This window comes from Bombyx mori, chromosome 7, assembly GCF_030269925.1.
Source record: "Bombyx mori chromosome 7, ASM3026992v2".
Lineage (NCBI taxonomy): Eukaryota > Metazoa > Arthropoda > Insecta > Lepidoptera > Bombycidae > Bombyx > Bombyx mori.
Genome location: NC_085113.1, coordinates 5,171,689 through 5,198,510, shown reverse-complemented (window position 1 = coordinate 5,198,510; position 26,822 = coordinate 5,171,689). Strand labels below are relative to the sequence as shown.

The 26,822-nt window shown below is 37.5% G+C and overlaps 1 protein-coding gene across 4 annotated transcripts in view; it reads left to right on the top strand.

Moving 5' to 3' along the window:
- LOC101740250 (klarsicht protein) overlaps nucleotides 1-26,822 on the top strand; it is a 358,174-nt gene that overhangs the window by 139,915 nt on the left and 191,437 nt on the right. The gene's annotated exons all lie outside the window — the stretch shown is intronic.

Here is a 26,822-nt window from a genome sequence, read left to right as displayed (position 1 = left end):
GCCGGATCTTCTCAACGGGTCGCGATTCCGATCTGGTAGTAGATTCGTTCTAGAAGAGGCTACTCTTGAGTTGTTAGGTCTTCTTTGCAGGCGCTCAGGTAACTGTTAGCAAATCCCACCTTCCCGGCTAAGCCCTTGCTCGCCCATCTGCCCTGATAAAACCTCTGGGCCACTAGTAACCCTTCAATAAAAAAAAAAACTATCTTTATCAAAATTCTTATCATCATCTACAGTTATTCCCTAATCAGTGAAAATTTATGTATTTAAACTTGATCTATCTCCCAAAGAACAAATTCAAAATATTCAACATAAAAGTATAATGGTGAGTCCACCAGGAGGATAAAAATCGTATATACATATGCATATATCACTGCGGTGTACTTAATGATGGGATCGGGTGTTATTTACTGATAGAAGGGCATTTTGTAAGCCCACATGGGTAGATATCATTATCCTACGCCGCGAATCCGTAATGGGTTCCGGTATTAAGTGTGTCACATCCTCTGGTCTTTAGTAATCGGTAAGGACCGTAAAACAAACACCGGAGCAATGATCAGGTGTCAATTATAATTACAGCCTTTGTTATATTTTGTATGTCTGTCAATTTAAAATACGTACTTGACCGAATTAAGGAAATCGATGCCGGTGCTGTAGTATGTTTTGAATTACGATTTGAGATTATTTCTTATTCAATAATGCTTGAAATAACAAATGAATATTACCATACTGGTTGTATCGGACATCCTTTCTGGCGAACAAGGATTCGATACCGTGTCTCAAAGGCGGCGGCATTCCCGTTGTGATTAATGTCTTTTTTTTATTGCTTAGATGGGTAGAAGAGCTTACAGCCCACCTGGTGTTAAGTGGTTACTGGAGCCCATTGACATCTAGAACATAAATGCGCCACCCACCTTGAGATATAAGTTCTAAGGTCTCAGTATAGTTACAACGGCTACCCCGCCCTTCAAACCGAAACGCATTACTGCTTCACGGCAGAAACAGGCGGGGTGGTGGCACCTACCCGTGCGGACTCACAAGAGGTCCTACCACCAGTAAAAAGCTGTCTGTAAGCTCTTTTAGCAATTTCACACTTGGAGAGCTTACTGAAGACTAATCCACTAGCGTAAACCTGACGTAACGAAACACTGTTTAGCTTACGTCCTATTCGCGTCGCAAAGTCTTAACGCTAGTGCAATGCACTTTGGTTAGTCCCACACGTGGACCGTAAACACGTCCGATCATCTACACAATTCTCTTTCCTTCAGGACGGTATTTTTAATTTTTTTACGAGTCGTAGACATAATTATAATTAGTATTTTACTAGTTCTAAACGTCGGAAATAATAAAATGAGGATAATTAATGCGAGATTAAACCGTAAAGTTTGGTTTTAATTATAGACGAATTTTATTTTAAGTTCCTGGCCAAATTCAAAACATATCTATAACTAGCTGACTAACTAGCTGACCCGGCAGACTTCGTAATGCCTCAATCGAGAAATAAAAGACCCTAAACTTTTGTATAAAATAAACTTAAAACAAACAAAAGTAATCCGTCCGACGGGGGAACACATCAAAGGAAAAACAAAACTGTTATTTTTATTTAATTGCGAGGATTTTCATATTTATCTACCTTTTAAACCTTCTGTGGATTTCCACAAATAATTCAAGACTAAAATAAGCCAAATCGGTCCAGCCGTTCTCGAGCTTTAGCGGGACTAACGAACAGCAATTCATTTTTATATATATAGATTGTAGATAGTTCCCATTACGTTTATTCCGATATATGAACTCCGCCTATGATTTAAATAACTCACTGTCAAATATCCCTTAGGCCAGAGGTCATCATTCACCCATCGGACCGAAATCACAGTACAAATTACTCTTATCAGATAATTCAACTTGATTGACTAATGCAAAATTCTGTTAAACGCTTTCTAAACACTTCATTTTCGAATACAACTCTAATACTTGAAGCGTACGGTCGAGTTTTGCTGGAACAGTTTTCAATTCTAGCGAGGTCGGTGGATTGACACGACTATCAGTTATGTGAAGCCATCGATCTTCGAGTAATAGCTTCGTGTAGTCTTCTGTAATGAATGGGTTGTTCTGCTTTGTATGAACATTAAAGATGTACTTGGAGTTTTTTGGAAGCCTAGTTCAACGGTAGTGATAAGTTCTAAGCGATTACTAGAATCTGTAGACATGAGGTCGTAATATCGATACCATTAAGTCATCCTATCTTCAAACATAAAATTGGGTTAATTCTCGACAGACATATTCAAATGGTTATTGTATTCCGTAGACATCTACAACGTAAATGCGCCACCCACCTTGAGATATAAGTTCTAAGGTCTCAGTATAGTTGCAACGATCTACGTCGTTCAGTGGTCTGGGTTACTAACCATAAGACCAACGAAGCAATCAAAATGTATGCATGTTTAATATTAAAGCGGATCCGATATTATAAACTTAATTTTTTGTTTTCAATACAGGCACAGCGACCGATTCGCGTGTATTGTAATCCTCATACTTGCCTTGCACTGCCTATTGCTCACTAAAATCGGCTATGTTTTATCCTTCCTGTGCTAACGAGGCACATAAATTTATAACCAAATACCAAATATAAACAAACATTGAGTTCGTTAGAGATATAAAAAAGTCGATAAAGTTAACTTGTAGTTATTTTTTATTTTATGTTTACGACAGATGCCCGTGCAATGCTATGCAGTTTATTTAGTCTATGTTAGTCACACATTGCCTTTAGGCTTAGGGCAAATTTTTTCCTACCTATTCGCCGGTAGACTAAGGAGCTCATGGGCTCAACCTAGGCTAATTTTTTAAAACTAGCCCTAGCGAAAGCAGCGCTTTGCAGTATCTACCAATGAATCGGAATCGCGACCCATTAAGAAGATTCGACGAGAAACTCAGTGAGTTTTGTCTATGAGGCTATAATTTGTAAAGGGCGTACAAACCCGCACGGAACCGTCATCTTACCAATTTACGGCATGAAGCAACTTAACGCGGGCTCTTACGTCCCATCTAGTGCAATATAAAAAACCCATAATATCACTGTCAGTAGGAAACGTCAATATGGGTTGCACCGATTGGGACAACCCTGGTGGTAGGACCTCTTGACAGGGGGGAACCACGTCCCGGAGAAGGAGCAATTAGAGCGCGGAGGCTCCAATCTCGGCGGTCTGTATTGGAGGCGTGGTCTCGCCGCTTGGCGAACCCGTCGGCCGGTCTCCGGACCGTCGAGGCGGTGCGCCCGGTCCTCGCGAAATGGGCGAACCGTGACCAAGGGCGTCTCACCTTCCGGTTGACGCAAATGCTTACCGGCCATGGGTGTTTCGGCCGGTACCTGCATCGCGTTACCCGGAGGGAACCGACGATGGAGTGTCACCACTGTGACTGCGACGAGGACACGGTCGAGCATACGCTCGCACATTGCCCCGCATGGGTGGAGCAACGCCGTGTCCTTGTCTCGCAAATAGGACCGGACTTGTCGCTGCCGACTGTCGTGGCTACGATGCTCGGCAGCGATGAGTCCTGGAAGGCGATGCTCGACTTCTGCGAGTGCACCATCTCGCAGAAAGAGGCGGCGGAACAAGAGAGGGAAAGCTCATCCCTCTCCGCACCTATCCGTCGCCGCCGAGCCGGGGGCCGCAGAAGGGCTTTTGCCCGACTTCGGCCCCTGTAAGAGGCGAACTCCCCCCGATGAAGGTCAAGGGGCGACCTGAGGGGGTGAGGCCGCGCGGCGCGCTACCAGCACTCTAGCGCGCTGCCATGGAGTAAATAGAGCGACCGGTCGACGGTGTATCGCGTCCCGACCCGGCAGGCTGGTTCTGGTCCAGCGGGGTATTCCGGGACACCAGCGGCACCGTCTGGGTGGCCCGACGGGCTGCCGTACCGAGACGGCCGACGTTTCAGAGCCTTTGATTCGCCTCGAAGGCTCCGTCGGCTGGGCGTCCTTGGGGTGAGCCGCGCCGTCTGGTTGTAGTGTTGACCGCGGTAACCCCCCTACCTCATCCGGGTTCTGATCTCGGAGGGGATCGGACGTCGGGTGTAAGAGTGCAGGGGAGTCGTTTAGTGGGTGGGCCCTAAAATCCTTGGGCCCGCGGTCTGCTCACAACACCATGCAGATCGTAGAGTCTCACATACCCCGCGCGCCCCTTTTGCGCGGGGACCTCGTAGGAGGTTCGGCCCTCTACCCGAAAAAAAAAAAAAAAAAAAAAGGACCTCTTGAGTCCACACGGGTAAGTACCACCACCTCACCTATTTCTGCCGTGAAGCAATAATGCGTTTCGGTTTGAAGGGCGGGCCAGTCGTACTATAAAGACTGAGACCATAGAACTCAAGGTTGGTGGCGGTATTTACGTTGTAGATGTCTATGGGCCCCGGTAACCACTTAACAACAGGTGGGCCCTGAGCTCGTCCACCCTCATAAGCATATATATAAATAAATGAGCAATTGTTGACGGAGACAACGCAACGGGCAAGTTAACTCGGTTGTTTTAGGTACAGCGTTCATTAAAATCGCACAGTTTTCCATTACTACTAATCTATTCGAATTAACAGCATCGCTAAACGAAATATCCGAGTCACGGAATCGTGCCGCTTACATTAAAACATAAACCAGATTAAAAGCGGTATATAGATACAATTTCTCATCGGAGATATTGTAATATGAACGGAAACCACCCGGGAACTGATGCGATGGACGTAACATGTATTCGAATGGAACAGTCATTTTAATATATTCCTGGTGAAAATCGTTTTATGATAATGAAACTTATGGTTTTGAAATTTAAAGATAAAGGTATCGAATCAAACGTGACAAAGGCTACCTTCCTATCATTTTGTCGCCTCGGGAAACTACATTGACACTTTTTCTTGAGGACGCGGCTGAAGCCACGGGTAATTGCTAATTTAATATAAAATAATACTTACATATAAACAGTCTCAAATTTTAAGACAAAAACTTTACAATGAAATAAGTTATCACACGCGTTATTGTTAAAACAAAACGCAAAAAGCACTTGATGAAACATAATTTAGAAAAAGACGTGTGCAAAATCGCCCGCGCTAGAAGCGAAATCCTCAGAAGTATTCCATCAAAATTTTTAGCAGCTTAAAAAACATCTATACGTTTGTCCTTTTTTAATACGCTTTTATTAGCTGCAGACGTATTTTATCGTTTTTCAAGATTAATTTCCGTGTCATCGAATTTCAAATCACAATGGAACTAAAAACAATCTAGCTCCAAAAATTGTTGTTTTTTTTTTATTGCTTATACGGGTGGACCAGCTCACAGCCCACCTGGTGTTGAGTGGTTATTGGAGCCCATAGACATCTAAAACGTAAATGCGCCACCCACCTTGCGATATAAGTTCTAAGGTCTCAGTATAGTTACAACGGCTGCCCACCTTTCAAACCGAAACTCATTACTGCTTCACGGCAGAAAGAGGCGGGGTGGTGGTACCTACCCGCGCGGACTCACAAGAGGTCCTACCGCCAGTAACTAGAAATATAGCTCTGTTAAATTACCTTGAATTATAACGTCCATGTGTTGTAAGTGATTAATGAAGCTATCTTTCGGAAAGGCCGGCGTCGGTAGCTTTCGCTCCCGCAGGCGCGGACTGCAGTTTTATCAGCATTTTGTGCATGTTAACGAGGCGCAGTTGAAGATTCCGAACGCGCTCGGATATCGCATGCAATATCTTTTTGCTGTAACGATTTTACATCGAATTTATTTGTAGAAAGTGAATTCGTAAATGTTACGTCAGTTAAATTTAACGATTGATTACGGTTAAAAAATATCCGGTGTCAAATTATTTTTTAATTTGTTAATGTATATTGTTTTCCGTTTAGTAGATATTACGGCAAGCGAACGTTAAGGAAGTCGTAGTAGGCACTTGATTCCGGGTTCAAAATACTTGTGTCTTTAGTTTTAGCTGAGTGAACTTCATATTATAAACAATAATAATATTTGAAATGTATGCGTAAAAATAAATAAGTAAAAAAAAGAGAAATCTTAATAATTTATTGCAACAAGCTTTGATCTGATGCTTTTCACTTGTATTGTCTATACTGTATACCTACTAATGTTCTAAATATGTACAAAGGTTCCCGATCCACTGACGTAGCTTCTAGGTACTTCAAGCATCGGTCACACGAGTAAATTAACCCATAGACACAGTCCACTGAGTTTCTCGCCGGATCTTCTCAGTGGGTCGCGTTTCCGATCCGGTGGTAGATTCTGCAAAGCACTGCTCTTGCTAGGAACAGTGTAAGCAAAACTACCGGTTTGAGCCCCGTCAGTTCACCTACACCTTAGGGTGAAGCTGAAATAACCTCTCAAGGCTATCAGCATAGGTAGGGGGAAAAATGTACAAAAGTGTGTATGTTTGTTACTCCATCACGCAAAACGGCTGAACGGATTTGGATAAAATGTCGCACAAAAATAGTCTAAAACTTGTGTAAACTCTTTCTCTGTCTAAGATAATAAATAAATAATTAAATAACTTGTCTTTATACATTGTATAGTTTTGTCAGTATCTTTATATTAATACGTGAAGCAAAAACTTTGTACCCCTTTTAACGAAAATTGCGCGGACGGAGGAGTATGAAATTTTCCACACTTAAAGAGAATATAGAGAAGAATTGCACAATGATAATATTACTTTAAAATAATGCATATAAGATACATTAAATCAATAAAGAAAACATTACACACACTACCATGTATTTTATACACACACGCATGCATACTATTTATTTATTGTCAAACTTTTGTTCTTGACGTCTGTGGTCAAATTGAGAATAGATTAAATATTGTTTGTCTTTATTAATATTTTTCTATAGTGTAGTATTGGCGTTGAAAATACAATCATAATAGTGTACAAACTTACAATTCCAATTAATTATAGTCGAATTTCGACTACTGCGGGACCTCTAGTTTGACAATAATACGACAGTTCGTCTTTTGATCCGTATTTTACATACCAATGTATCTACTCGTATATGTAAACCAGAGAGTGACACAAGCAATTCTTTGTCCCGTGAAAATAAAACATATTTGATCGTGTTTTAATTACAAATGTAACGCAAAAGAAACTGCGGATTACGTTTGGTATCAAATAAATTGAATGTTAATCGTACCGTCACACGACTTGTAACACATTCGAGTCACGTATAATATGCAATAAAAAGGATTAATTATCAAAAAAATTAATTGGGGCTCCAAATAATTTAGAATCGCAAAGCAAATGAATGAAATTATTAAATGCTTTTAACTTGCATGCGGTTTATGAAGTCATTCTAGTAGATTTTAATGCGAGTAATCAGTTGTTGGACTGTTAATGCTAGCCACAAAATAGTAGAACTTTACTACAATATAGTGAGAAGCACAGCATAGCAAAATTGCACGTCTTTAGAACGTCCCTTTAAATTAAATTAATGTTGGTATGTGTTCGTAAGACGAGTTGAAAACGCATACAGACGCAATATTATAAGATGTCATCCACAGTGCGTTTTCAGAGGTCTTTTTTGCCATGTACCATTCGGCTACGGAATGAGCTCCCCCCCACGGTGTTTCCCGAGCGCTATGACATGTCCTTCTTCAACGAGGCTTGTGGAGAGTACTAAGCGGTAGGCAGAGGCTTGGCTCTGCCCCTGGCTTTGCTGAAGTCCATGGGCGACGGTAATCACTCACCATCAGGTGGGCCGTACTCGTCTGCCTACAAGGGCACTAAAAAAAAAAGATGTTTGCTCCATTTTTCACCTTCATCTTCTAATGTCTAAACTCATTCGCCAATTAAAATGTACACCCAACAGTTTCGAATTCAATTTGTTACAGAAGCTTACATTGTGACTTCGTTAGAATAAATTCTCAGAAGATCTAGCGTTCCGTGCTGTAAAATTCGTTCCGCAAAGTAAATAATGCGTGGTCACATTAGTGGTGCAAATCGCACCGCGGGGCGCGTTCGTCTGAGCACTTGCTAGTCGAATGTAGGTGAGCGTGCCGCCAATATTTCTTGCTGCGCGGACGTGCGATACGATCACGGCTCGCGGTGGTCGTCCCGATAACGCTTATTATGCGTAAAATAACCTTAAAATTTATAGACGAATGTTTTCGAAATATAAATCTGGTTTTAACTGTTTGTTTTTTTAATAAATAAATAAATATTTACTAACAATCACGCCACGTTAACTGGGGACTGGTTAGCAGTGCTAAGTTCGTAAAGAACTTGTATTACAGGTACCAGATAACGGAAATAAATGTAAAATTTTTATTATACACATACATATATTCAATATACATCCATAACCCTGGAAAATACATTTTATATTTATCATATAAATATCTTCCCTTGGCGGGATTCGAACCCACGACCCCCTTGTGTAGTGTAGACCATGTCCCTTACCACTACACCAGACGACCGTTTTAGCTGTATGTAAAGTTTGACTCGAACCTGCTTGCGGGTTTTGATAGACGAGATAGCAACTGTCAAACATGCCAATGCCGTCAACGGTGATAATAACATCTATGTACTACGTAACATAATGATTGAATCGATTTTCGTTTTAAATCCTTTCTTATTAAAAGAGAGATTTTTCGGGAAAGCGTTATTATAATAGAGTCGGTAGAATTACGTTAAAATACAATTCGATAAATGTTCATAATCGATAGGAAAGTTAAGACTATAAAAACGGCCGTAAGGTGATTAGTATTTAATGAAAAAAATACTATGAAACAAAGGTCAAAAAGTCAATATTTTATTCTCATTATAAGTCACGAAAACAATTACCGGTCGTGACATTGCAGAGTTAAGTGAGCGAGACAGCCTTCCAGAACATTGATGTTGTGATTGAGAGAACGGTATTGACATCAAATGGAAAACGTTCCGAATAGGATTCCTTTGACTATTGGGTCCGCGAACATGGCATACGTCAAATTTCTTTTATATAGACAGGCATAATTTTGAAGTCGCCGTAGCGCAAAATACAAAACGCCCAGATCAATTAGATCAAGCGATCCGACTGTGCTGGTATTGAAATTTCGCCGGCAGTAAACACGGCATACGGCAAACTTCTTTTATATAGACAGGCATAATTTTGAAGTCGCCGTAGCGCAAAATACAAAACGCCCAGATCAATTAGATCAAGCGATCCGACTGTGCCAGTATTGAAATTCCGCCGGCAGTTTGCTTTACCAGTTTTCTGTAGAAATACGTACTTAAGAGATGTTCACGAACCACTTTCACGATGATGGAACATCGTATAAAGAAAAAGCAAAATATATAAATTTACGTAATTACTCGTGGTAGGGCGGCGTATTGCCTTTGAAATAATAATAATAATAATAATAATAATAATAATAATTTTATTGTAACCAATAAACCTGATATTGTGATAATAGATCGATCTGCACGTCGAGCAGTGTTGGTTGATGTCACCATTCCTCATGACGAGAACCTCGTGAAGGCAGAAAAGGACAAATTAATAAAATATTTAGACCTGGCCCACGAGACTACCGCCATGTGGCATGTTGATTCAACCATCATTGTTCCAATAGTTGTGTCGGTACACGGCTTGATGGCGAAAAGTTTCGATCAACATCTTAAGAAACTTTCGTTATCCAGCTGGGTTAAGGGCCTAATACAGAAAGCAGTTATCCTTGATACTGCACGCATTGTGAGGAGGTTTCTCACTCTGGAGTCCTAACCACTGGTGGCTTGTGTCGTAGACACCGCCATCAGCGGCAATCTATTTTTATATAGTGTTTTTTAAAAATTGTATTTTTAATAAATTTTTTAAAAAATATTATGTAATTAATAAGATTTTAAATAAATATAAATAAATAATAATAATAATAATATTTATTCATTCAAGCCTCTTAAAATACAAACACGTACAAAAATACTTAACACTAGTATAATAATATACATGGCTTTTTTATGAGGTATACAATAACAATATTCCCTGACTTTTATGCTAGGAAAACCTGTGTTACAAAAGTCAGTGGTTCAGTGCTAGGTCACCAGGTAAAGAAAGTTAACCAGGAAGAACGATCTGTAAGAATATAGTACGTACGTGTGTGTGTGTGTGTGTGTGTGTGTGAGTGTATGTGTGTTAGTGTGTTTGTGTGTGTATGTGTGTCATACAATAAAGTATAAAAATATTATTATATATTATATTATATATTATTATATAAAATATAAATTTAAAATTAGCTACAATGAATCAACAGTATATCATACTATATATACATCATTATACATTTTTACAACACGACTTGTTCTGTTTCAAAATAGTCTAAGTTTAAGAGCCAAGACTTCAGATTATTTTTAACGTCATACCTATTTAAGCCATCTATCTGCTGAGATATATTTACTTTATTATAAATTCTGCTACCTGACGAATAAATCTGTCGTCTGGCAAATTCCGTCCTACAAGCAATAGTGTCAAAGGCCGGTTTTCGTCTCCTCGTGGAAAGTGAAGTTTCTTTAAGTATTGATGGGAGGCAGGAGTGCTGTCGCAGAACGGACCTGTGGATAAACAGTTGTCTAACCGTCAGCACTCCTGCGTCACGATACAGTTGTCTAGTAGAGTACCCAAAAGAAATGTGGGTATGGCGGAGGATGCTGCGAATACAGTGGACTGCCATGAGTACAAACGAGTTCATTCTAAGGCAGCTAAACATCCGAAAAAGACTCTCTTCCATCTGCCAGGAACGTGTTATGAGCTTCTTCGGACACATCATGCGGTCTCCCAGACATGAATTAGAGAAGCTCATAATTGCGGGTCGCATAGAGGGCAAGCGCGCCGTGGGCAGAACTCCAGCCAGATGGTCAGATCTAGCAAGAGAAGCACTTGGCGGTAGTTTGTACCATGCGGTCTATGCTACCCATGATCGAGCACATTGGAAGAACGTCACATGTGGTCACGATCCTCAGTAGTGAGGGAACAATATAGAAGAAGAGAGGGCGTATTATGATTATCCACGAATATGCATCACTATACTGTCGTTCCCGGTCCTCTCGTTGTGAAGGGGTTATCCGAGTCCATAAAGAACGGACAGCGTTAATCCCGCCACGCAACTTGGGATATGAGGTCTCCTTTAAATACTATAACGGCTGTCACCCCTAAAAACCGGAACTCATCACCGCTTCGCAGTAGAAGTAGGCATGTACGCATGTACCCACCCACAATCATAGTAAACAGGAGCGTTTAACTAATTTGGTGCAACATAAAACTGGCACAAGGTCAGTGTCCAAAGGTAAATTTGAAATACCCGTGGTACAAAATTACTATGGAGATAAACGTTAAAAAAACGAGTTCCATACTTACTCAATAGTTTACCCGAGAACATAAGACGTGAGCCTACACTTGCCAAATTTAAAAGTTTATTAAAAAAACACTTGTTAAATACGTTGTAACCATTTACGTAAATTGATTGTATTAATATAACCTAATTTAATAATTTATAAGCTATGTTTATATAAACCGAGTTACCTGCAGTCAAAAGTCGTAAGCAGTTTTGCGGGGCATGGTTTAAATGAAAGTGCAACTTTTTATGAATAAGTATATTACATACATACAAACAAGAAGCCCTACCAGCAGTAATTCCAAAATTATTTGAAACTTCATAATTTCCACGTTATTTATTTTCCCTTTTAACAGTTTTGCCTCTGATTACCGTGGCTGTATCATCAGTATAATGTACACGAAGCCAATTATCGTTGAGTGCGATATCTAAAATGCTACTCGATCTTCATTTATCGTTTCATACCACTCGCACTTATTTGTTTTGCCGTACGTGTGAACGAGAGAAACACAACGGTGCGAATACTGTTTACAGATTTCACTCGCAAGTGTGATCCCACTACGGGTCTTAGGTCAGGCTGTATGAGCTCCCGTCATTGTGAAGGTCTAACTTGGAATTTTCGCTTCCATTTTAGCTTTCTAGATAATTTAAAGGTACGCGTGTTCGGTTGTGCGATCATTTATTAAGATCTATTTCATTTTCTTGTTGACTCGGCGATGGCTTATAGATTTTCATATTGATTTTAAAATTAACATTAATGTTACACTCGGAATATATTCGGATTATCACACTATTTACCGTATACGCTGCGAATTATAACCAGTTGAACCTGTAGACTTCTTAAAATATTTTACAGAATAATGTTTATATACTGAAGATATTAATAAAATCGTAAATGTGGGGTTTACAAGTACCACCAAAATTACTCATTTAATTAAAACGTGTTTTTTTAACATATTGGTCGTTTTGGGCTTCACGCATCGATTTTAATGAAACTTATGTTGCTACATTTTTTATCTTCATCTTGCGAACACCTCAGACCATTAAAAGGAGAAAACTTAATATTAAAACAGTATTCAGTTGTATATTCTACGATTGCTGTCTATATTTCTAATATCCTTTTATCTTTGATCTAAAGAGCAATAGGCATAGGATTTATGGGTTCGCTTAGAGCAATTTCTCTTTACCGGAATCTAATAGGTTCATGTAGCTCTTGTAATTGTACGTTATTTTACGCAATCAACATTATAACAATTTATGTATGTATTCATATTTCACACGAAAGGTTTCACGTGAAACTTATTTAACCCAATGAAAACTTATTTAACCTAAGGGTTACAAAGAGCCTAATCTTAGTGTATCTCGTAAATCTAGAAAGGTTTTCAGGTAACCAAATGAAATCTTATTTCACTCGAGGGTGACAAAGAGCCAAATTTTAGTGTATCTCGTAAATTTAGCCTTGCTTCGGAAAATAAAATGTCAATAAAGGTCACGCGGTTTGCGTTATGTGTTATAATATTGGAACACTATACCTTATTATGAACGTTTTTACCATCAATTTGATAACCAAGCTATCTAGTCTGAAGGGCTGGATAGGTTACTATCTAATGCAGTATTATTCTAATGCAGTTGATAGTTCGCTTCATATTTTAAGATGGACGGCGACTGTACAATAGAGGTATTTGTAGAATCATTAAAATTTGTCTTTATGTGTTTTATTCGTTTATTTTGTAGTCAGGGCATTGTTGATGGCAGAATTAATGTTTTCATCAGAATTTTAGAATGAACCGTTTCAATACCATTAACTGACCAAGTTGTTGTTCTCGTAAAAAAATGTTTTACTCATTTAAATTTGATATTAGTGCAAGTTCGAAATTGGCACGTACCGCATGGTACCGCTATATTTCGGTATCTCGGAAGTCTTAATACATATGTATATAAATATGTAAGGCGTGGAGCTTAAGCCTTTTACATAAATCGTCTTCTCGCATTAAAACTGTATAATCTCAATACTAACTATAATAATTTTACAGGAGAGTGTTTTAAAGGTTCAACATGTAATATTTTTAATATTAATAATCTTTGTAACATTTGTTTTTTTATTTTTTACCAGTTACATTATCTGTCTTTTAAAATAAGATAAGATATATAGTAATTTTGTTAAAGTAGTGAAAACATAGGAAAACAAAAAAGAAAAAAAATTAAATCTAAACTACGCTCTTTTAACAGTATTTATGAAAAAAATACTGGTGATACCAAATGTTTACGCATATTAACTCAATTTCGAATATTTTTGCAAATTGTACACTTCTAATGCGAAAGGGCGAAATGTTTATTGAAGATAAAACAGATTTATTGCTTTGAAATAAAAACCAAATTCCTGGTTATTCTCGTTCATAAAAGTCTTCAGTTCGTGTTTGCAGATACGTTAAGGAGTAAATTTGTCGGGGCATCATTAGAGTAATAATTTACGAAGAGCGGACATAAAGTTCTTCATAATCATGTCACTATGTCTCAAAGCTGCATGTCCAACCTTTTGATAAAAGGCTTCTGTACGAGATAGGGCTACAGCTGTATCTATCGCCGCCTTTCTAAATAAGCACCTGAACGGTTAAATAAACCATGCACTGAGATATGGTGATATTCTTGATATCATATTGCATATCGATCAGGCCTATTTTGAATTATTCAACGGTTTTCATTACAACTACCTGTGAAGGTTTCTTATTATTACTTTGAAATTTATTTGTTATTTCAAATGATAAATGATTTGTCTAATAAAAGGAAAGATACTGAAGTACAAATATTTAGTTTTCCTTTTCAAGCCATCAAACACTTGCTTTCTAAACATACCTTTAATATGTCAGTAGCGTTTACTATCAGTTTCTGCTTTCCGTAAATAGGTGTCGTTCTTAATGAGTTCCCTTCTATAATGATGCTATAAATTGCAATAACTCCGTATTTAGATTCCAGCTTAGATACCAACAGTATCTGATTGTATTTAGATATTGAAACTATAAAATTGTCAATGCTGATTGCATTTCATTGTAATCGAAGTATCAATCTATAAAATTTTCGACATAATTATTATCAATTTATATTTTACGAAGTAATTTTGTATTTTCTATTCCCAATGTCTAGTTTACAGATCGGTCCCCTTACCCTGCATATTTCTGTCGCGAAATTTCTAGAGGCCGGCTAAAATGGTGAGATAGCTGTCACATAATAAAATGGAGATTTGTCTTATCTACTACTCATGGTGGATGTGTGTAGTGGTATTTACGTTTGTGAGTCCATAGGGGCCCAATTGTTAAGCTCAATTGCCCAATTGGGCTTATTTGCCACGAGCTAAAGTTAAAGTCTACAATTATCTATCTATAACATAAAACGAAGAAGACTAAAAATTACAGATTATAGATTATTAAATAAGTATTAGATACGATAACCATTTGTTTTTGAAATAAATACATACATACAAATAAATAAATACATTAAATATTAATTTTCATTGACAAAACTAAGTGTAACTTTATGTTTTATTGTGCTCAATCATCCAGACCATCCTTAGTAGCCGTCGTAAAATCATCGATTAACGTTATTATGACCAACACTTGGATATTTCAAACCCATAAATCCACCACTATTCAGAAGTCCATTCGCTTTCTTATCGCGATCTATATTAAAGGGCCTATAATTCAACCCTAAGGCATTATGTAATTACAGCGCGTGTACTAGGAAAGTTCCTGTAATAACTGCTCGTAGTTTAATTGATACGTAATTTTATTCAACTGCAAGACGAATGGAAGTTGTTTATTGTGTAACATTCGGCAGTTTCTATAATTTCACGGAAATGTACAATATATAATTATGTGATAACTCCGAAATTACAATTGCTCTAATTACGATAACGGTAATTAAGTAAAATTGGTACTCGTAATAGAATGAAAGCCTTCAGATTCGATCTAATCGGTAAAGCTTTTTTTCAAAATCAAGCTGTTCATGCTCATTATTTACTGGATACGGGTATTTTTTTCCTACCTAAGCTGATGGTCTAGTGAGACCATATCAGCGTAACCTTAACTAGTAGGTGAACTCGCAGGGCTCAAACCTGGTGATGTTGCTAACACGAACCCTAACAAGAGCCGTGCTTCGCAGAATCTACCACCGGATCGGAAACGCGACCCACTGAGAAGATCCGGCGAGAAACTCAGTGGGCCTATGTCTGTGGGTAATTTACTCACCGAGCCCTTTGTTGCAAGCGACGGGTTCGACGAGAACGATGCTTGGGGTACTTAAAGGCACCGTTAGTGGATCAGAAGGATCCGAAATGACGTGTTTTGGGCGACGTCGTCTGTTTACCATTTGGTCCGCAGGATCGGCTATGCCAGCGGCCACAATGACAGGATTCTTATGTGGTGCCGCTTTATCGAAGTGGGGATAGGAGGATACACTATTCGCCCAAAGTCCATACATAGAATGGCCAAATTCTACCAATGCTGTGGATTGGGAGGCCTTTCAATAAATTAAACGCATATTTATAATAACATTAAAGTTGTAAAGTTATTGCCGAGACTTTTGATTTATTTAAGCAGACAATTCTTACGACAAGAGGCCGGAAGAAAAAGCAATCTTTGACATTAAAAAGCATTTTGCATTCGAATCGAAAGGCGCAACGCTTCCACGTTCTCAAACGACAAACCCGCTATTAGACCGGCACTCACAATTATAGAGCTTTTAGTTCCCGTGCCTCTATGAAATTCACATTTGTTTTCATTTACAATTACCGCCTTTTGAAGATTGCTGTAATTTTGTCCGATTTCAATCTTGCTCCGATACCAAGCTTTTGTTTTAATTATCGTAAAACTGTGGCTGGTCGTCGTTAGATTCATTATATACGTGGGAAGAAGAGTTCTTTAAACACTTAAAGACAAAAGTCTCAAATGCTTTTCAATGGCGCATGTTTTCTTTATGGTAAAAATAGACAGAAATATTTATTCTACATACTTTTATTGAAAGCAGTTCGTTCATAAAAAATAAATTATCAATCAATAACCACTTTTAAATTGGATACGAAAGAAATGGGAACAACAAAGGTTTTATAAACATCAAAACTTAATTAAGATTACCGTTGGTTCAAAATCAATATTATACAAAAAATAATAATTGTAACGGGTAGCTTTATTGATTTCAAAATTCAATGCCCTTTTATCTAAATCAAAATCTAAATTCGTTCGATCTCACATTTCAACTTTGACAATAGTTTTACCATAAGGCACAAGGTCGACCCTTTTGGAGTACCGTGCATCCGGTGCAGCCGATTGTACACATTTCCTGTCGCGCCTCAATTAATTTACTTTTACGATACGTTCCTTGACGATCTAACGACACGGGGATCCGTTAAAGATTAATACCGGTTTTAGTTTGTTTTAAAAAAAATATCTTTGGGTAGATTAGTTCACGGCAAATATTAAGACGCCTTTTATTGGTGGTAGGACGTCTCATGAGTCCGCACGGGTAGGTACCACCCTATCTATTTCTGCCGTGAAGCAGTAATGCATTTCGGTTTGAAGGATGGAGCAGCTGTTGTACTATTACTGAAACCTAGGTATTTGTCTATGGGCCCCGGTAACAACTTAACACCAGGTGGGCCATGAGATCGTTGACCCATCTAAGCAATAAAAATATATAAATAAAGCCTATAAATAGCACTGAATGCCGAGGTGTTAGATGGACGTATAATTTTTATTGATATAACGACTATAAGGCCCAAAAACACAGATAGCTCGATTGATTTGTAGTACTCGTAGAAGTAGAGCGAACGGTATTAACAAGGCCTACGGTTTCATTGTTTTGGGGAAGAGTAATGCAGAAAATCGCGGCCATCAGATAAGAGTGGCAACGTTTTGGGAAGTTTGTCACCAACACCTAAAGTAATGACCACGACCACTCTGTCAAGAGTGATACTGTCAAAGAAGAAGAAATATTGGAAAAGAAAGTAATGATAACACTAGAGCGTGCAATAAATAATGGGCAGCTGTAAATAATGGGCAGCAGTAAATAATTACGGTGGTCTCAGTGTTGAGTGGTTACTAATCTCATATTCGATTGTACCATCCTTCGAATCTAAATGCTTGACAGCTTCGCGGTAGAAATGCGAAGATGTTGGGATTTAAGACCCTTAAGATTCACGATACGCCCTATCCCCAGTCATTCTGTATATATAAACTTATAAATTTTACTGCTTTGATTTTTATTGAACGGTTTTATTTTTGGTGGTTGCTGGTTTGGTTTGTGGAGATCGTAAATATCTACGAAATTGGGATATGGCACAAGATTAGAATCCTGTTTTAGTTCTATCACTCGATGATGAATGTTACCCCTTACCCACCCATTAGCTTACAGACGATTCTGTACTAGAATGGTTCTATAGTAGAACGTTGAGAACTTAAAGAAATAATTGTATGAGATTGCCCTGTAACGAAGTGCCCTTAAAAGTGTCCTGTAATTTCCATTTCCTTTATATTTGACAAAAAGAGTAAATCAATTTTCGGTATTCATGTATACATTGACATCATCACCTATTGTGTCCTTGTAGACAAACTCGTTATTAGTTTAAATTTTATTTCACTAGCTATACCACTCTCCATATATCACGATTTAAATTATACTAGAGGTCCCGCAGTAGTCGAAATTCGACTATAATTAATTGGAATTGTAAGTTTGTCCACTATTATGATTGTATTTTATACTTCTATAATCACAAATTTCACTAACACTACACTATAAAAAATATTAACAAAGACAAACAATATTCTATTCTCAATTTGACAACAGACGTCAAGAACAAAAGTTTGACAATAAATAGTATGCATGCGTGTGTGCGTCAAATACATGGTATGTAGTGTGTGTGATGTTTTCTTTATTGATTTAATGTATCTTTTATGCATTATTTAAAAAAAATATTAGCATTGTGCACTTCTTCTCTTTATTCTCTAGAAGTGTGGAAAATTTCATACTCCTCCGTCCGCGCAATTTTCGTAAAAAGGGATACAAAGTTTTTGCTTCACGTATTAATATATAGATTTAACGTGTTTTATGTGGTTTCACGACGTCAGTTTTATTATGGTTCAAAATATGCATTCTCATTATGCGATTTCCTGCGTTTCCACTAAATCATCACGAATCTCTGTGACACCAATGACCATTGGACGATTTAATTATGTGTTGTCTATTTTCCGTTGTAGTGCGTTTTGTATAATAGGTACTAGGTAGCTTTGCTGTCCACATGGTATTTCGTTTTGCATCGACGGCTAACCATCATTGCCGTTATAATTGGTGAATATTAACCGCAACTCCAACAGTATTGCCTCGTTCTGTTACGCAATTATTTACAATTTGATCATTAAATCATTATTGAATTAAAGAATCGTCGTATCGCGTAAATTTCAGAATAATTAATTGTCATTGAATTTTATTGCTGTTCGTCGTTTGATTCAGAAGTAATTGAAATATTAATTAAGACTACTTTTACGGTTTAATCTCGCGTTTTTATTGTCATAATATTATTTCTAGCGTTTTAAATATTAGTATTCGTGGACAGTAAACGAGTAAGGTGTTATTCGTCGTCTTCTGAATATGGTGTTAACTACCCTCTCTCGTTCTTAAAAAAATATTTAAAAAAAGGACCATAAAAAATTTAATGTCAATAAAAATCGCGAGCTTAAACTGTAAAAATAGTTTTAATTATGTCTGCGACTTGTGGAATCCGGAGAAAATAATACAAAAATTTTATGTTAGCGTAGGCAGCGGCTTCGTTTTACCTCTGGCATTGGATGACCCGTAAACTCGTAAATCTTATATCATTCAACGACTCCAATATTTTCTTACATGTTATGGGTACGGGAAACACTTACGAATTTGTTTCAGATTGTTTGTCACATTATATCTGTCATAAAATCTGGATTCTGGGGAACAATAGCTAATCTCTAACTACTAGACCGCCAATTATTTTAATAAAACGTAATTAATTCACGTTAGTGCTGATAGCTTGTCACATCCACTTTAAAACACATATCTATCTATACTAATATCATAAAGCTGAAGAGTGTTTATTTGAACGCTCTAATCTCAGGAACTACCGATTTGAAAAAATATTTCAGTGTTAGATAGCCCATTTATCGAGGAAGGAATTACAACATCACGCTGAGACCAATACAAGCGGAGCACCAATAAAGAATGTTTCAAAATCGGGGTTTTTTTCCCTTTTGAAAGCTTCCGTTGCATGCGCTGCAGAAACGGTTAAAGTTTCGCTAAAATAATGGATGACAGAATTGTTCTCCTAAAAGATCTAAAAAAAAGTCCGCGACAGCATATGTCTCTATGTTAAGTTTGGCTCACTATAACGTTTTTTATGTTAACCAAATTTGTTCTAAAGCATTATTTGTGAACTATTCCACGCGGACAAAGTCGTGGGCAAAACCTAGTTCTAATATAAAAGTGCTATTCCATGTATAATATTCTGCATTAGCCTTGGTACGTTGGAGCTTGGAGGCACTGTCATCAGGTTTCCACGAAGACTGCTATTTTCCGCGCATTATTCGTTGACCCCGAAGCTATAACTTTCACCCATAATTTATGTTTTGTTGTCACCATCCCGATTGTTTTGCTACACGTTTCATCACAGTTTCACCTACACCACGAGCATTTATGTTAATTTAACTACGAAACCTGTGACCCATCGTGACTCTAGATTGTTGTTATAAAATAAATGTTCACGTGGAGCATTTTAATCTTAATTGTCAAACGGGAATGGTGTGTGCGAGATAAGGGGGAACTTGTTTCATAATGTTTCGTGTTTTATGGTTCGTTCGTGGAGTTTGTTGAATTTTAATGCTCACCAAAGAATTCTATATAATGAAAATTGCTACGTTAGGTATGATCAACGACAGGCTATGTTCTTCACTCTTATTCGCCACGACTGAGACCTTATTGTAAAATTGTAGGCAATTAACAAATTAACATGGTTCATAAAGCCTTCTTGCCCTTATATACTAGATGAGGACGCCACAACACTGTCTATACTGCATGTATAGTTTTGAAAAAAATATCCATTTAAAAAATATCTTATATGATAAACGGGGATGGGGCTCAGGATCTCTGCTTTTAAGGGAAGGATTAATTGCCTTTTAAGGTTGAAAATTTTCCCCTCTCTATTCTCTGGTAGCTTAAGGGGCTGTTCCAGTAACGCGTAACTGAGCTGACGAGCTTAATCTGAGAGAATTTTCCAATACGAACCCTAGTAAGAGCAGTGCTTCCGCATAATCTATCACCTGATCGAAATCGCAACCTAATGATCCGGCGAGAAACGAATTTTAAATGTTTCATGAGGGGGTTTAGGTGTGCACTGAAGTTTATTTATGAAAAAAAAAAAAAAGTAATTTATTCGAGTCCAGTACCAAACCGCCCAAAATGACGCGCGATATATGTATGTGGATTGTAAAAAAGCCTTATGATTTTTTAGTTTATTGTTGGGTTCTTTAGTTTTAGTATTTCTATTTAAAATGTTGTTGTTGTATTAAATGTATTTGTGTTTGTGTTGTGTTTTTTGTATGTACTCGTAACTTAATATAAATTTCATTGCACCTACCACTATTTACTCTGCACTACCTTTGGTTGACTGGTAGAGAATGCCTTAGGCATTAAGTCCGCCAATGTAAATTTTACATGAAGTGTAATAAATAAATCAGTGTTTTGCGGTTTGTTAATCGATCGACCTATTCGTACCGCAACATTTTTTCCTTTGTCTATTTATAAAGTCGGCCGCGTCAGGATAATTTTAGCACTAATACCACTAACCTCTGTACTAGTGTATTAATATTTCAGTAAAATTTTCAAAGAAAACAATAGATCATTACAAACTTTGGAATGTATGGGAATTTTGGTTTGCAGATTTTTTTAATATAATATTTTTTTTTATAATATTATAATTTTAATATTTTTTTAATACGAGATATTAAAGTCATAGACATGGGAACAAACCACGATCACCATAAAAAAAAATTCGAACCCAACTAAAATGATAATTAAATTCAAATGTAAATAATAATATTAAATGTTCCAATAGTTGTGTCGGTACACGGTTTGATGTTTGATAGCGAAAAGTTTTGATCAACACCTTCAGAAACTTTCGTTATCTAGCTGGGTTAGGGGCCTGATACAAAAGGCAGTTATCCACGATACCACGCGTATTGTGAGGAGGTTTCTCACTCTGGAGTCCTAACCACTGGTGGCTTGTGTTGTAGACACCTCCATCAGCGGCAATCTATTTTTTTTATAGTGTTTTTTAAAAATTGTGTTTTTGATTTCTTTTAAAAAAATATTGTATTATTAATAAGATTTTAAATAAGTGTAGACTAATATAACAATAATATAACTGAGAATAACTCACGCACGGTCATCCGGTCCCAAATTAGGATTCCCTGTTATGGGCACCAGATACAGATATATAACTGTTATATATGTACTTTTTGAAATACATACATGCATAGATACATGCATACAAGATAATAAGCACCCAGACAAAGAGCAAACAAACCCATCACACGAATTTTTATTTTATATTTTTTTTATTGCTTAATGTGTGGGCGAGCTCACATCCCACCTGGTGTTAGTGGTTTCTGGAGCCCATAGACATCTGCAACGTAAATGCCGCCACCCACCTTGAGATGTGAATTCTAAGGTCTCTGTTACAATGGCTGCCCCACCCTTTAAACCGAAACACATTACTGCTTCACGGCAGAAATAGATAGGGTGGTGATGCCTACCCGTGCGGACTCACAAGAGGTCCTACCACCAGTATCTACCCGATGTAGGAATCGAACCCACGCCCCTTGGTGCAACAGTCAGGTCCGCTAACTACTGTATCACGGAGTCAGTTCTAAATATCCTGCAGATTAATCCTGTTATTAACTTTTAATGAGTTACGTCATCGTATAATATTGTTTGTATTGTTACACCGGTAAGAGTAACGACATCTATCGCCGAATAGTCGAACGAATATCGAAGGATCTAGTAACACCTAGAACGCTCCAGAAATACAACGCCATCTATTGCCAGATATCGGAAAAAAATACTAGAAATGCGTGGAATATTCTCGATAATTCTAGGGATGAGGTATCGACTATAAAAGCGTTGCAGGGATGGCACGCAGTCAGTAATCGGAACTACTCGAAGCGAAACAGCGAACGGATCACCTGAAGCGAAACGGAACAAGCGAATTGAGAGTTTTAAAGTGTTTTAAGTGTTCTAAGTGTTGAATACAGTTTTAAGTTATTCTTTGGTCAAATATTATTTATCCCGAACCCCAGCGCAGTATATTATCCCGTATATTATCCCGACTAGTTATTTATTGTTCACACATCAAGTGCCGTAATAATAACATTGATTGAAATATAATGATGTAACAATGCATTGTTGGCTTTGGTGCGGCTGGTTCCATTTTCTCTTCACGAACCTGGCTTCGTGACGACATTTCCTATTTGTTTATCTATCGCACGATCATATCCAATGCTTGTTGCCGCTATAACTAATTTACTTAAGTTACGTTCGTAGGCTTATTAAATGTTGATTGTTAAGATATAACGTGTTGCAGTCAAGAATTTAAGTTTAGTGGTTTTTGTGTTTAAAAAAGTCTTTGTACGGTTGACATTTCTCTGTACTGTTCCCGGTCATCGTTCTGGTCGAACCCGTCGCTTGCGACGAAGGGCTCGACAAGTAAATTAACCCTCAGACACAGCCCACTGAGTTTCTCGCCAGATCTTCTCAGTGGGTCGCGTTTCCGATCCGGTGGTTGATTCTGCGAAACACGGCTCTTACTAGGGTTCGTGTTAGCAACGCCGTCAGGTTTGAGCCCCGTGAGCTCACCTACCAGTTAAGGTTACGCTGGAATAGCCTCTCAAGGCTCTCAGCTAGGTAGAAAAAAAAAGTACTGTTGTTAACAGGTAGCAGGTAACAGGTTCCTCCTCTCTGAGTCGCATTTCTATTGTCTGAGGGTCGTGATCATCTCCTGTCATTATCCTTCTTTGGATAAACGTGCTGTTAGGCTTTGGCATATTCTTGCTCTTTTCTCTAGTAAAGCCAAGTCATGAACTTCGATCGGAAGGACGGTATTTCCGATGCAACTAATCGCGACCTTGTAGCATGAAGTGGGCGGTTTCATCCATTTCGTAACAGACTGCGTCAAATGTACCTTCAAAATACAGACACAGTCTTAAAGTTCGACGACATTCCGTTGGCATAAAAACAACTTTGTCACCATAAAAAAATATCATTATTTCTTTCACATCTTCATGATGCTCTTTAGTGATAATATCAACACTTCTTTTTGTATTTTGTTTGAGACTTTCTCTTTAAAGTCAAAAACAAGAAGAGCGTGTTTTTTTTTTCAATGTTTGCAACACGGAGTACGCTTAGAGCTTCGGCGATTTTGTGTTTTCTTATTTTGAACAACAAAACCGCATGATGGTCGTATTTTAGTATGATTAAAATATAGGATCTGGTATATTGCTGGAAGTAATAGTAGTAGTAAATTAATTACTTACTACTCAAACATTCATAAAACCTTTATTCCTTTAAATATCGAAGTTTCTTCGTGATGAGTGATTGGTAATCTATTTTTATATAACTACATAGAGATTTTGAAATAGTATTGTTTTCTAGTCACAAATTATTATGGTGTTATTCACGATGAGTTTCAGAGCATAGAGAAGTATGTAAAACGTACAAGCAATCAGTTCAATACCGAAATTAATATATTATAATTGTGTGAGGTTCGCATCGCGGGTGTATTGTATTATCGTGAATCATAAACAAATAAACGTAATGTACAACAGAGAAATCCCATGCCTTTACCACTCAGTCCATAAAGTTCGCCATGGCCACAGCTCAAACCACACAACGTCAATAACGGTGCATAGATAAATGTACATTGTCGGCCAAAATATTTAGAGAAGTGTCCCTGTTACTGGGTATTTGAAATATTCCTTAATAGAATAATTTATTAGACAACTCAGAAAAGTATTTAAAATTAAATTTTACTATTACAAAATTTTATTAAATTAATAAATTATAAAAAAAATAAAAAAAAAATATGTATTTTAAATATAAATGTTATATCATTGATTTTTGTCGAAAACTTATTAATTTAAATTATTTGACTAGGAATTCGATGTAAAAGCAAAGTAAAATCATGCGATTGTCACCTTATTATAACGTTGAAACTTCAAGATGAATTACAATTTTTTAAGCTTTACCGGTTATAGGGTATATTATGAACCCGTATGAGTAGTTATCACTACCCTTTTTTTTAACGCTATACCCGGTCGAAGGGGGTAACGGATAGGTATCACCACCTTGCCTGTTTATACCGCAAAGCAGTCATGCGGTTGTACTCTTATGTAAAGGGCTAGGATATTCGGTGTACTATATAATTGAAATATAAAAACCTCAAGGTGGGTGGCGGTATTCACCTTGTGAACTGTATGGGCTCTAAAATATTTTTTTAAATTAAGATAACTGTAGACACGCGTACAAGGTGATGAATCATAATCAAGGCGATAATCAGTACCGGTCGCATTAAATCTATTCGATTGAGACATAAGTTGTACGTATATAAAAAATTGTCTTCGGATATTTTTTTAAGGAACGTTTTACATCAACGTTTCAAGCTTAATAACAAAAAAATAAAACAGTAAATTTCATATTTAGAAAATTTAGATGCTGTGTGAACTCACCACGTGCGTTTGTCTTTTTGTTTTTAAGATAAATAAAATGCAAAACCTGTTGCTTTGATTCTGAGTTGTTTCAAATTTTAGGACCCTAGATGATTAGTTAATTTAAAATAAATTACAATATTATACACGAACAAAAGTTAGAAGTTAAAGTGAGTTTGTAATAACGTGGTACTAATAAACGAAACAACACCAAAACTAAACTTGAAGGAAAAACTTGATCCAAGGGACCAACGCCCGACGCTAAAATTATGCATCTCATTTTGTTACTGTAACTCATGACATTTCAAATCAATTCTCAAATTTATCGAACGAATGCAACTATACAAAAAGCCCGGAAGAGTGCACCGCTATTTAAATTTAAACCTTAACTAAAGGAAGTTGAACTTTACAAAAAAAAAAAATGCTACCAACACAACAAAACCTTAAATCATCGCAATGCCAACAACCAAATTAAATGTCTGATGTATAATTGTGACCCCAGTGAACTATGAGTATGGGAATACGGTGTTACGTAATGCATTCCGTGACTAGAGCACCGCGTGAAGTGACGAACCGCATCTGCACACCACGATGTGTCTGGTTATGCTAAAATATTTAAATAAATGCAAAACAGTTGTACGTCAGAGAGCACTAAGAGAAAATACACAAATAAGGCTTAACAAACTATGTTTAAGTACGATTTACCAAGAAATATACGTATGTCGTGAACTTATTGGTCGGTATCTGATGAACAAACATTTATCCTAGCTACAGCATCATTCGACTCAGTCATAACTTCAGTTAAGTCTTTTCCGTTTTTTGACTGCCGAAAATATATATATATATTTTTTTATTGCTTAGATGGGTGGACGAGCTCACAGTCCACCTGGTGTTAAGTGGTTACTGGAGCCCATAGACATCCACAACGTAAATGCGCCACCCACCTTTGAGATATAAGCTCTAAGGTCTCAAGTATAGTTACAACGGTTGCCCCACCCTTCAAACCGAAAGGCATTACTGCTTCACGGCAGAAATAGGCAGGGTGGTGGTACCCACCCGCGCGGACTCACAGGAGGTCTTACCACCAGTAATTACACCGAACAGCTAAGCCGCTTAACGTTACGAGTCTAGTGCAGAGTGCTTAGTCCGAGTTCTTTAACTTCTTGATCGCGTAAAAGTCAACTCTAATTTGTATGGAGTTGGATCAGTGTCCCTAGTTGCAAACCTAGAGAGGCTGATCCAACTCCGTACAAATTTGAGTTAACTAACACGGCTCATTCCGTGGTCCATGGCATAAATTATCTCTGGTATTGCGCAACATACACACATATTCACGTACACATCCTGTAAACGTAAATTTAATATAACTGTCGACTTGTTAGTTAATTTGAAATAATAAAAAAGTCATATCTAACGCAATAAATAGAGTAATTTCAAGAAATCGTGAATATGTCTTGTTTATCTCGCGCTAACGTTTTCTTGTTCATATCTTAATGCACTGGAAATTCTAAACTGGAATAGAATTATTGCTGTCGTTGCTTTCACTAAAATAATAAGATATTTTTTGACTCGCCACCTCGATGAGAACGTAATGCCATGCATGTAAAATACGTTTTTCTCTATCTTATCTGCTGTGATCTGAATTCAAATCGCAACGTTTCTTTCGACGCTGAGCTGACTGGCTCAAATTTATACATTGTGTATATTACAATTTAAAAATTAAA